This window comes from Castor canadensis, chromosome 5 (assembly GCF_047511655.1).
Source record: "Castor canadensis chromosome 5, mCasCan1.hap1v2, whole genome shotgun sequence".
Lineage (NCBI taxonomy): Eukaryota > Metazoa > Chordata > Mammalia > Rodentia > Castoridae > Castor > Castor canadensis.
In genome coordinates, this window is record NC_133390.1 from 48,226,605 (window position 1) to 48,237,309 (window position 10,705).

The following is a 10,705-nucleotide window of genomic DNA, read 5'->3' on the forward strand; positions in this document are numbered from 1 at the left end:
GGCAATACTCAGTAAAATGAACAATGCTGGAGGCATCACAATGCCTGACTTCAAACTATAGTACAGAACCATAGCAAAAAAACAGCATGGTTCTGACACAAAAACAGATATAAAGACCAGTGGAACAGAATGGAGGACCTGGATATGAATCTACACACAGCTTTGACCACCTTATTTTTGATGAAGGTGCCAAAAACACACAATGGAAAATTGACAGCCTCTTCAACAAATGTTGCTGGGATTAGTGGTTATCTGCTGGCAGAAAACTGAAACTAGATCCATTTTTATCACCCTGCACTAATGTCAACTCAAATTGGATCAAGGACCTTAATATCAGACCTGAAACTCTGAAGCTAGTACAGAAAAGAGCAGGGCATACTCTAGAAGGAATAGGTATAAGCAAGGACTTCCTCAATAGAACCCCAGCAGCTCAGCAACTAAGAGATAGAATGGACAAGTGGGACTATGTGAAATTAAAAAGCTTCTGTACAACAAAAGAAATGGTCTCTAAACTGAAGCGACCACCCACAGAGTGGGAGAAAACATTAAAGGACTGATAACAAGAATATACAGGGAGCTCAAATAACTAAACTCTCCCAAAACAATGAACCAATAAATAAATGGGCAACTGAACTAAACTGAACTTTTTCAAAAGAAGAAAGCCAATGGCCAAAAAATACATGAAAAAATGCTCACCATCCCTGGCCATAAAGGAAATGCAAATCAAAACCACACTAAGATTCCACCTCACCCCTGTTAGAATAGCCATCATCAAAAACACCATCAACAACAAATGTTGGTGAGGATGTGGGGAAAAAGGAACCTTCATACACTGCTGATGGGAATGCAAGCTAGTACAACCACTCTGGAAAACACTGTGAAGGCTTCTTAAAAAATTAAAAACAGATGTGCCATACGATCCAGCAATCCCACTTCTGGGGATATACCGAAAGGAATGCGACTCAGGTTACTCCATTGGCACCTGCACACCCTTGTTTACTGTGGCACTATTCACAATAGCCATGCTATGGAAACAGCCAAGATGCTCCACTACTGACAAATGGATTAAGAAAATATGGTATTTATACACAAAGGAATTTTACTCAGCCATGAAGAAGAGCATGTAAATGGATGGAACTGAGGAACATCATCTTAGGCAAAGTTAGCCAGGCTCAGAAAACCAAAAATTGTATGTTCTTCCTCGTATGCAGACTTTAAACCTAAAAAAATGCATTAATATTATTGGACATGTATCACACACTAAGGTGAGAACACATACAGAAGGAATAGGGAAAAGTAGGAAACCCCAAACTTAAAAGTGTTTGATGTGTCCACTGTAGAGGAGTTAATATAGTAACATTAAAATGACAGACGACACAATGGGAAGGTGACCGGGAAGTAATGAAGAGGTCTGGTAGAGATGAACCAATTCAGGTTGTAATACACATGTGCATACATGTGCATGGAAGCAATGCTAGGAATCTCTCTATATAGCTATCCTTATCTCAACTAGCAAAAACGCTTTGTCTTTCTTATTATTGCTTATGTCTTCTTTTCAACAAAATTGGAGAAAAGGGCAAAACAGGTTCTACCTGGCAGCGAGAGGGATGAGGAGGAGTGAGAGGGTGCAGGGGAGGGGAAGGGGGCAAGGAGGAGAAATGGCACAATGTATGCACATATGAATAAATAAATATAAAAATAAAATATGTGCTGAGTTTCAGTTTAGTTTTTCAGGTTGCAATGCCTCCTTTGTGTTCTGAAGTCATCATCCACATCTAAATCTATGGTCAGTTCAGAAATAAATGTACTAAATTTGTAACAGGCTAATGCATTAACTGTGCCTTTTACTCTCTGATGCTGTGACTTCTTGGGGTCTTGTTGATGTTGGAGGAATTGCACTCAGAGGTAGTAAACAACTCTCCTTCCAGCACATTTTCCATATGTACACCAAACTCTGTTAGTCAGCCTTCTCATTGCTGTGACAAATGTAGAGAGAAACTGTTTGAAAGAAGGAAAGATTTATTTTGGCTCACAGTTTCATTGGTTTCAGTCGATGAATCTATTGCTCCATTGTTAAGGAGTTGTGGTGAGGCAGAATGTCATGGCTTTAGGAAAATGTGGTGGCGAAAGCTGCTTACCTCTTGGCAGCCAGGAAGCAGAGTAAGCAAACAGAAAGGGGCCAGAGATAAGGTATATCTTTCCAGGACATGTCTACAGTGACCAGATTCTCCTAACAAGTTCCCATCTTTCATAGTTTCACATCTCCCAATAGTCTATTCAGAATCTGAATCCATCAGCAGATCAATCCTTTGATAAAGGCAAAGCCCTCAGGGTTCAATCACTTCCCCAAATCCTCAGCTTTGAACATTGCTTGCATTGGGGACCAAACTTTCAATAGATGAGCTTTTTGGGGGTATACTTCATTTCCAAGCCATAATACAAACAATCCAGATGCCAAAGTCCAACTACTTCCTTTTTCCAGGCCACTATCTATTTTCCCTAATTATCCCAGGAATAGGTAACAAACAATTCAGGAAATCCTCTGTACTCCAGAGCCTGCTGAAATTATTCCACTAGCTTATCTTAAACCTGTTTACCTTGTCTCATCTGTCCCTGTCCCTTTCTGCGGAAAACACAATAGAGACTTTTGCTCATATTTTCCCATCATTCCTCTTCCTCTTGACCTGTGTGGTCCCCCATGTCTGGCATTCCACTTTCTCTTGGGATCTGAGAGTAGTTCTTTTTTTCATTGACATCCATCCCCTGATCTTTTGTCCTCACCATACTTAAATGGTAATAAATCTCTATTTTTAAAACACTAAGATTTCATCTCACCCTAGTTAGATTGGCTATCACCAAGAACAAAAGAACAACAAATGTTGGTGAGAATGTGGTGAAATAGGAACCCTTATACACTGTTGATGGGAATATGAATTAGAACAATCATTACAAAAAACAGTATGGGGATTCCTTAAAAAACTATAAATAGCAGTGCCATAAGATCCAGTGATATCACTTCTGGGTATATACTCAAAGGAATGTAAGTCAGAATACAATAGAGACACTTGCACACCAATGTTTATTACAGCACTGGTCACAATAGTTCAAGCTATAGAAACAACCCAGATGCCCTACAAATAATGAATGGATTAAGAAATTGTAGAATTTTATTCAGCCATAAGGAAGAATTGATACCACATGTTTTGAAGGCAAATGGATGTAATTGGAGGACATGGTGTTAAGTGAAGTAAGCCAGGTTCAGAAAGAAAAAGGTCACTTGCTTTCTCTCATATGTGGAAGGCAGATACAAAAATAAACGCATACACAAAAACAAACATGATCATATACAATCTTATATGTAAAACCTATTTGTAATGGTGGAACTACTCTATGGAACTTGAGGAAGGAGGGAAAGGAAAAGAGAATGATAGAATATCAACGATATTGAAATACATCTGTGCAAGTAGAGGATACAGTGATATGTATTGAAAGCTGTTGAATTTCAGGATGGGAGGGAAGTGGTAAAGGTGAGTAATGGAAAGGGTTGAACTGACTGAAATAAAGTATACTCACAGTGAAGATGCAGTGAGAAATCCCTTTGAAATTTGACTATGGAATTAATAACAAAAAACAGGACTATAAAATAGGTATAGTGTGGGGAGGGTATTTATGTGAAGGGGAAGGGTGAATGGAAGAGCTGAAGATGCAGGAATATGGTTGATGTGCTTCATACACAAAATAGAATGATGAAATCTTTTTCAATTACTTTAAGTGTGGTAGGGAGGGAGTTCAGAGGGGAGACGGTGGGGAAAATCTAACCAATGAACAATGTAAGCCTATTCCGAATTGTCACAATGAATTCCTCTGTACAATGAGTATATCCTAAATAAAAAACAGCTGCAATATTGATCCAGCCTTTGCCACAAACTTATAAAAATATTTCCATCAATATTGCTATTGTGCAAAAGTCTCAGTCTGCCTGCCCCATGATGGAAGGCAATCCGTTGAGAGGCAAGGAGATGGCAGAGGAGAAATTTATTGTGATGAACTAACAAGGAGGTCCATTTCATCCTAAAGAAAGGCTGATTTAGGGTGGTCTGTACAGGCAACTGGTGGAATGCCTTCTCACAGGTGGAGCCTTCTTACCAAATATTACATATTGGTATTAATGGCCTATAATCTTAATCACCTATTTAGGAGATATTTCTCAGCTCTCTAAATCTCAAGAACAAAGATCATTACTTCCTTTGTCTCTTCTTGTTACTGAGTAATTTTCCTCACATTTTACATCATGGACAGGCTAGAGGAGTAGCTGCTGCAAGGTCTTTTGCTGATATCAAACTCACAATAATGAAAAAAAACATACTTCACCTAAATACTGTGAAAGAAAAAGGTGAAGTGCAGTCAAATAGGAAGTTGGGCATGCAGCCTGGTCTCAGTGCATGGCTTAAATATTGACTGATTTCATTGTCTGTGGATTATTTTTTCTTGGACCACAAACATTCATATTTCCAAACCAGCACTGTGTAAGAAAATCATTTAGAACCTGGATGAATGTTTATAATTCACACCAAGTTTAGCATGCTGTATAGATCACTTTACATATTATAAGGTGTTGGGGGGGGTAATAGGTATGCATTTGTTTATTTTTCCATGCCAAAAAATAATGATAACTACTTTGGAATTTCTGGTAAGGGAGCGAGGGTAGCATACACTTTTGGTCAAATAGTACTTCTCACCTTGTACCTGAAAAACCTATTTACAATTGATGGGAAGCTTTGGAAGAAAAACAGGGAAAGTGAAGTCATAGAAAACAGAGATACTTGTTTATTCAGTGAGAGAAACTAGTTCAACTCTGTGGTCACTTAGGTCACCTTTAAGACCATCTCTTACCCTTATGATATATTAGTCATCATGGTAGCAAACTTTCAGTCCATTGAGGTAAGCCTCCTTTTGAATGTCTTCCCTATGTTCTGGTCTCCTTTGTGACTAAAAAGTGAGGTCAAATTAATTTAATACATGCTCCTATAAGAAAGTTGCATAACTGTTTCAAGTGTACCTAAAGTATTTTTAGGGATCCCTAATGATAGCTCCCACCAAACCAATATATCAGCTATAGTTAACATGTTGTCAGGGCATATCATTATTTTCCTCCTGCTGACTTCCAACAGTTAATGTCTATTATCTACAAAATTCCACAGTGAAGCTTTTCTGTTGGCTAATAGAGCTCTTGATCAGAACTCCCATGGGATTGCCAGCAGTTACATCTCTGCATACTCCCATGGCTACCAGCTCTGCAATGGCAGAGATAGATTCTACTGAGAAGCAGAAACTGTCAGTTCCTCCCTGCTTGTCTATAACATTTTCACAGGGCTCAAAGTTTCAGAGTCTCTTATAAATACTTTGGCTTTGGGGCTTCATCATTCTAACCACCAATGTTCATAACTCAGGTTCAAGAAGCCAGATGGTAATAAATACCATGCTGCCTCCTCCTCCATCCTTCTTCCACCCAGCCTCAGCCCATCTCTCTTCCTACCAAGCATCCTAATTTACTCCAGATGCAACACTGTCTCCCACAATTAGTTTTTAAGGCATTGGAGTCATGATCTGTCCACAAATTTCTACTACATCAGGGAATCTTTGCTTTACCTCTCTATGAGGACTCTTGGGATGGTTTCCCAAAGGTGAATTCAAGCAACTACTATTTGCAAAGGGAGCACAGTTCTTGCTATGAAATTATAGTTTTCCTTCTATTTCCTCCATCAATTAATCAGAGATCTTAGAGCTAATTTAAAGCTCAAGATCAAAATGATTTTCTCAAGATCTGTAGAGATGGGGCTCAGGCATTCATATTTTTTTTACATCTCCTGCTTTTATTTTATCATCTACTTACATGTGTATACATTGTTTGTGTCACCTCCCCACCGCCGCAGCTTCCAGGCAAAACCTGTTCCACCCTCTTGTTCTCTGATTTTGTTGAAGAAAAAGAATAGGAGATAATAAGAAAAACATAGTGTTTTTGCTAGTTTGAGATAAAGATAACTATACAGAGAGATTGCTAGCATTGCTTCCATGTACTTGTGTATTGCAACCCACATTGGTCCTTCTCTGTCAGACCTCTTCACTACTTCACTACTTCCTGGTCCCCTTCCCATAGTGGCCTCTGCCAGTTTAAGATTACTTGGTTCACTCCTCTACTCTGAGCATATCAACCATAATCAAGTTTTAGGTTTCTTCTCCTTTCCCTGTTCCTCCTATGTGTGTTCTCTCCTTAGCGTGTGACCCATGTCCAATAATATTACTGCATTTGTTTTAGGTCTATAATCCATATATGAGGGAGAACATGTGATTTTTGGCCTTCTGAGTCATAAATATTTTTAAGGATCCTCAGATAATTAGAATACCCAACTAGGATTAGGAGCTATTGTTGTAAGCACCTGACTATGGAATGGGAAACTGATTTGTTACTGATAAGGGCACATGTATTCATCCTCCTTTAAGTGAATTTAGGAATCACTCTTTTTCCTTGTTTGACAGGTAAGGGTTAACTTAACATAGTCATTGCTGATTGCTGTTCCTTGTGATGTATGCTGATTCATGAAAGGTTTATGCTAGACAGGCCAACATGCTAGAGATTATCTTCTGCTAGGAATATTGCTACTATTAGATGACATTGTCCCAAGGTGGGCTTCCAGTTGAAACACCTTGTCTTCTCATAGGTATGATTAATAAAGGGACAAACACATTTGTTTTCTTTTGAATCCTCCTGAAAATAGTATTTTTTTGAGTTGGGCAAGTATGTAGATTCAAATAAATTGTATGCAATATTAGAACAAGTGTTAACAAATTTTGAAACAGAAACCTAGGTACGTATTGATACTGTATGCATTAACTCTGATGTATAGTTAAAGATTTGTTAACGTGCTTATGTTTTTTTTCACATATGCACATTTGTCTTACTCAAAGTGGCTTATGTATCAATCTCAGATGTTTTTCAAATTTTGAGTGCTCTAATACAGGTCAAAATTTCTGAAGTCTTATCCAGGCTTTAATTCTCCTAACAACCAAGTAATACTTTCATAGAAAAGGCATTTATTTGGCTTTTCAGTTTCTTAGCACTTTGTCCATATCTGATTTCAGTTGAGAAAGCAGAAACCACAGAGCAAAGTTTTATAGCTTTTGACCTTGGTAAAACTAGTCATTGTTTCCCCTGTCATGGAAAGCAGTCTTAATTTGAGTACCTCTTCCAGTTCTTACTCCCTCTCATCTGGTATTTGCTGTGCATTTGTGTGTGTTGGCACTGTTGTCAATAGGATCTAACCCAAGGCTGCAGATATATCTGCTTTCTACTTAAAGCCTTCATTACAAAAGTCTTGGTTAAACCAGGTTACCATAATTAAACACATGCTCTAAGTCTTTAGCACTATAATTCAACTATAAAATGGTTTCTCAAAGACCAACAGAAATTATTTTTTAAACAAAAACATGGCGTATCATAATAGAATTCCATATATAAAAAGTTATTTTCTAAGAATATCATAATTTTCACATTATTTTGATCTACTTGAAATATTTAATAATTAACTCATTGATATAACCTAGAAATTAATTAGATGTTCATAAAGTTAATTTAAGTGACAAAAAACATGCCAGGAATTTTCCATATTATTATATCATTCAGGACTTGTAAACATTCATAGTGGTAATGGAATATTGTTTAGTGTGTGCAGAAGAGAAGTGTATCTTTCAACAAATACAAAATATAAAAAGGCATCATTGAAACTATACATGCAGTGAAATGAGTATAAGTTTTAAAACAAGGAATTTTTTATATTTACATTTTTATTAACATATACTAGTTATACAGGATGGTTTATTTGAGACATTTATATATATATGCTTACAATTTACCTTAATAATATTCACCTCATCCATCATTCTCCCTCATCCCCCCTTCTTAAAATAATTTCAATAGGTTTCATTGTTTTATTTTCATACAAGCATATAAAGGACATTGACCATATTCACTCTCCTTTATCCTCTCTGTTCACCTTCCACCTCAAGTTTTACTTTCCTGCCTTTCATTTTTTAAAGATAATATTAATTAAAACAAGGAATTTATGCTACCTGTTATATTTTCATGTAGTTAACTAAAGAATACTTTTACTTTGTGAATTTCTGTTACACTCATTAACATATGGTGATTTATTTACATATTACAAAAGTAGAAATGGAACAAAAGCCATGAATACATAGTACATAAAATACACTACTCATTTTCTCTTTACTATTGTGCTGGGTGGGGAGTACATTGTGGCATTTACAAAGGTTCTTATAATGTATCAAATATATTTGATTTCATCTTTCTGATTCCGTTGTCTGAGGTATTGATTTGCATTCAAAAGGTCACATAGGTTACATGGTCGGTGTAATTAAGCTAAAAATACAGTTTTGAAATTATTTTAAATTAATAAGTTGTCAAAAAAGTACTCTTCCAACAATTCTAGGGTGTGACTTACCTTAAACTTGTACCAACAGGAATAACCTCTATACTGCCACAAAGTCCCTATCAGTCTTCTGTACAACCTCATCCCTGTTTACTTCATGTATTTTAGGCAAAAATCTATACATCTTTCTTAGAATTGTTTCTGAGGTTATATTCCATGCACATGTGGATGTTCTATAGAGATAAAGATGACTGAAAGATAATCCTGTAACACATGTAGATTATATTTTAGGGTGAGGATTGAGACAAGTCTGCTTTTAACTGTAATCTTAGTGAAAATATGTCAAATACCATAACCAAAACTCAAGTAAAGCCCACAGTTGATTAAAGGAAGAAGAAATATCAGATTTGAGAACTAAAGCAAATCTAATAGAAGTGATACCTCATTCATGCATTCAGTCACATAAAAACTCTAGGTGAGCATAAGATTTTAGGATCTGGGAAGGGAAGGACAGATTTTCAACAAGATGAGGGGAAACCTTCCAAGAAAAGTAAATGATTTAAAGAAGTATTCCTGAAGGATCATTCATTGAAATGCTATATAATTTTCTATGAATTAGGAATTTGAAATAAATACTAACCATATTTTTGAGGTCTGATTTAGGGAAGTTTTGGACTTCAGAACCAAGAGCTTAAATTTTATTCAGAAGCTTACAAAAACCCATTGTAGATTATTGTATAAGAGAGATATTTGTTTTGAAAAATTGATAATGTAATGTTTATAGGTTATTTTGAAAGGTGAGAATAGATTAAAATCAGGGAGAATGAGACTATTTCAGTAGTAAGGCAAAAAGCTGAACAATGTTGAGAATAAGAGCAGAGTAGAGAGCAGATATGAGAGGCATTCAGATGATGAAATTGTCTTTCATAGGTTATACATAAGGGCCATCGTACTTATTTCATAGTCACACTTCTATGGATATTCATATAAATATAATGTGTGATATCACCTCCCCAATGTGACCGTGTTAAGGAATAAAATGTTAAATATCAGTGTATTTTTTATAACAAAGTGCTGTAGGCTTAGTGAAAATGTGACTATTTTTAACAAACATTATATAAAATGCATTTCACACTTCATATCTTAGGTTTTTAAATAGTTTCTTTATGGTTCACAGCCATCAACACATTTTTACTGTGACTACTTTTTGAAGTAGTTATTAATATATAACTTACATGCAATAAAATTCATGTTTAAAGTTTGTAACTTGAGAAATTTTGACAAATGTATACAGTCATGAAACGATCATCACAATCAAGATTTCGAACATTTGCATCAACTCCAGCAGTTCCTTACACACATCTGTGCTCAATTTCTTTCCTTATTCTCTCTGCCCAAAGCAGAGTATGTATTCAATTTGGCAAGAAATGGAGAGAAGTATTTTCAAAAGTGGGTGTATCATTTTAATTTTCACCAGTAATGTGTAAGAGTTTTTTTTTTTTTATATGGAATGCCTCATGAGTTTGCGTGTCATCGTTGTATAGAGGTCATGCTAATTTTCTTTGTCTTACTCAATATTTAGTGTTTATGCTCTGAAGTGAGCATTTTATAAGAATTTTTGTAGCTTCATCTTCAACAGCAGTTTGTATTATTTGTCTGTGAGTTTAGTCATTTTAGTAAGTGTAGAGTGGTATCTCATGGCTTTGATTTGTATGTCTCTAAAAACTGCATTATACTGAGCAACTTTTTATTACTCACTGGCCATCCGTATAACTTTTTTGGTGAAGTGTCTTAAAATAATTTTTATGTTCTTTATTGTAAGATATTTTTATGTATATATTCTTGATACACATATTCTTGATGTGTGATTTGAAAATATTTTGAGACTGTGACTTTTAGTTTCTATAACAGTAAAATCTACTTTGTTTTTATTCATGTATTCATATGTGCATACATTGTTTGGGTCATTTCTCCGCCCTGACCTCTTGCCCCCTGCCTCTCTGCCAACCCCCTTCCTCTCCCTCCACCCCCTCGCTTCCAGGCAGAAACTGTTCTGCCCTTTTCTCCAATTTTCTTGAAGAAAGCACATAAGCAATAATAAGGAAGACAAAGCATTTTTGCTAGTTGAGATAAGCATAGCTATACAGAGAGAGTCCTAGCATTGCTTCCATGCACAAGTTTATTACAACCAGAATTGATTCATCTCTACCAGACCTGTTCATTACTTCCCAGTCACCTTCCCGTATTGACCTCTGTTG

At 36.1% G+C, this 10,705-nt stretch overlaps 1 non-coding gene across 1 annotated transcript; it reads right to left on the reverse strand.

Annotated features, from left to right (window-relative positions):
* Nucleotides 1–9,946: 9,946 nt before the first annotated feature.
* Nucleotides 9,947–10,052, reverse strand: LOC141423650 (U6 spliceosomal RNA). Its single transcript, XR_012448488.1, has one exon. It is a non-coding gene; the product is annotated as a U6 spliceosomal RNA (small nuclear RNA).
* Nucleotides 10,053–10,705: the final 653 nt, after the last annotated feature.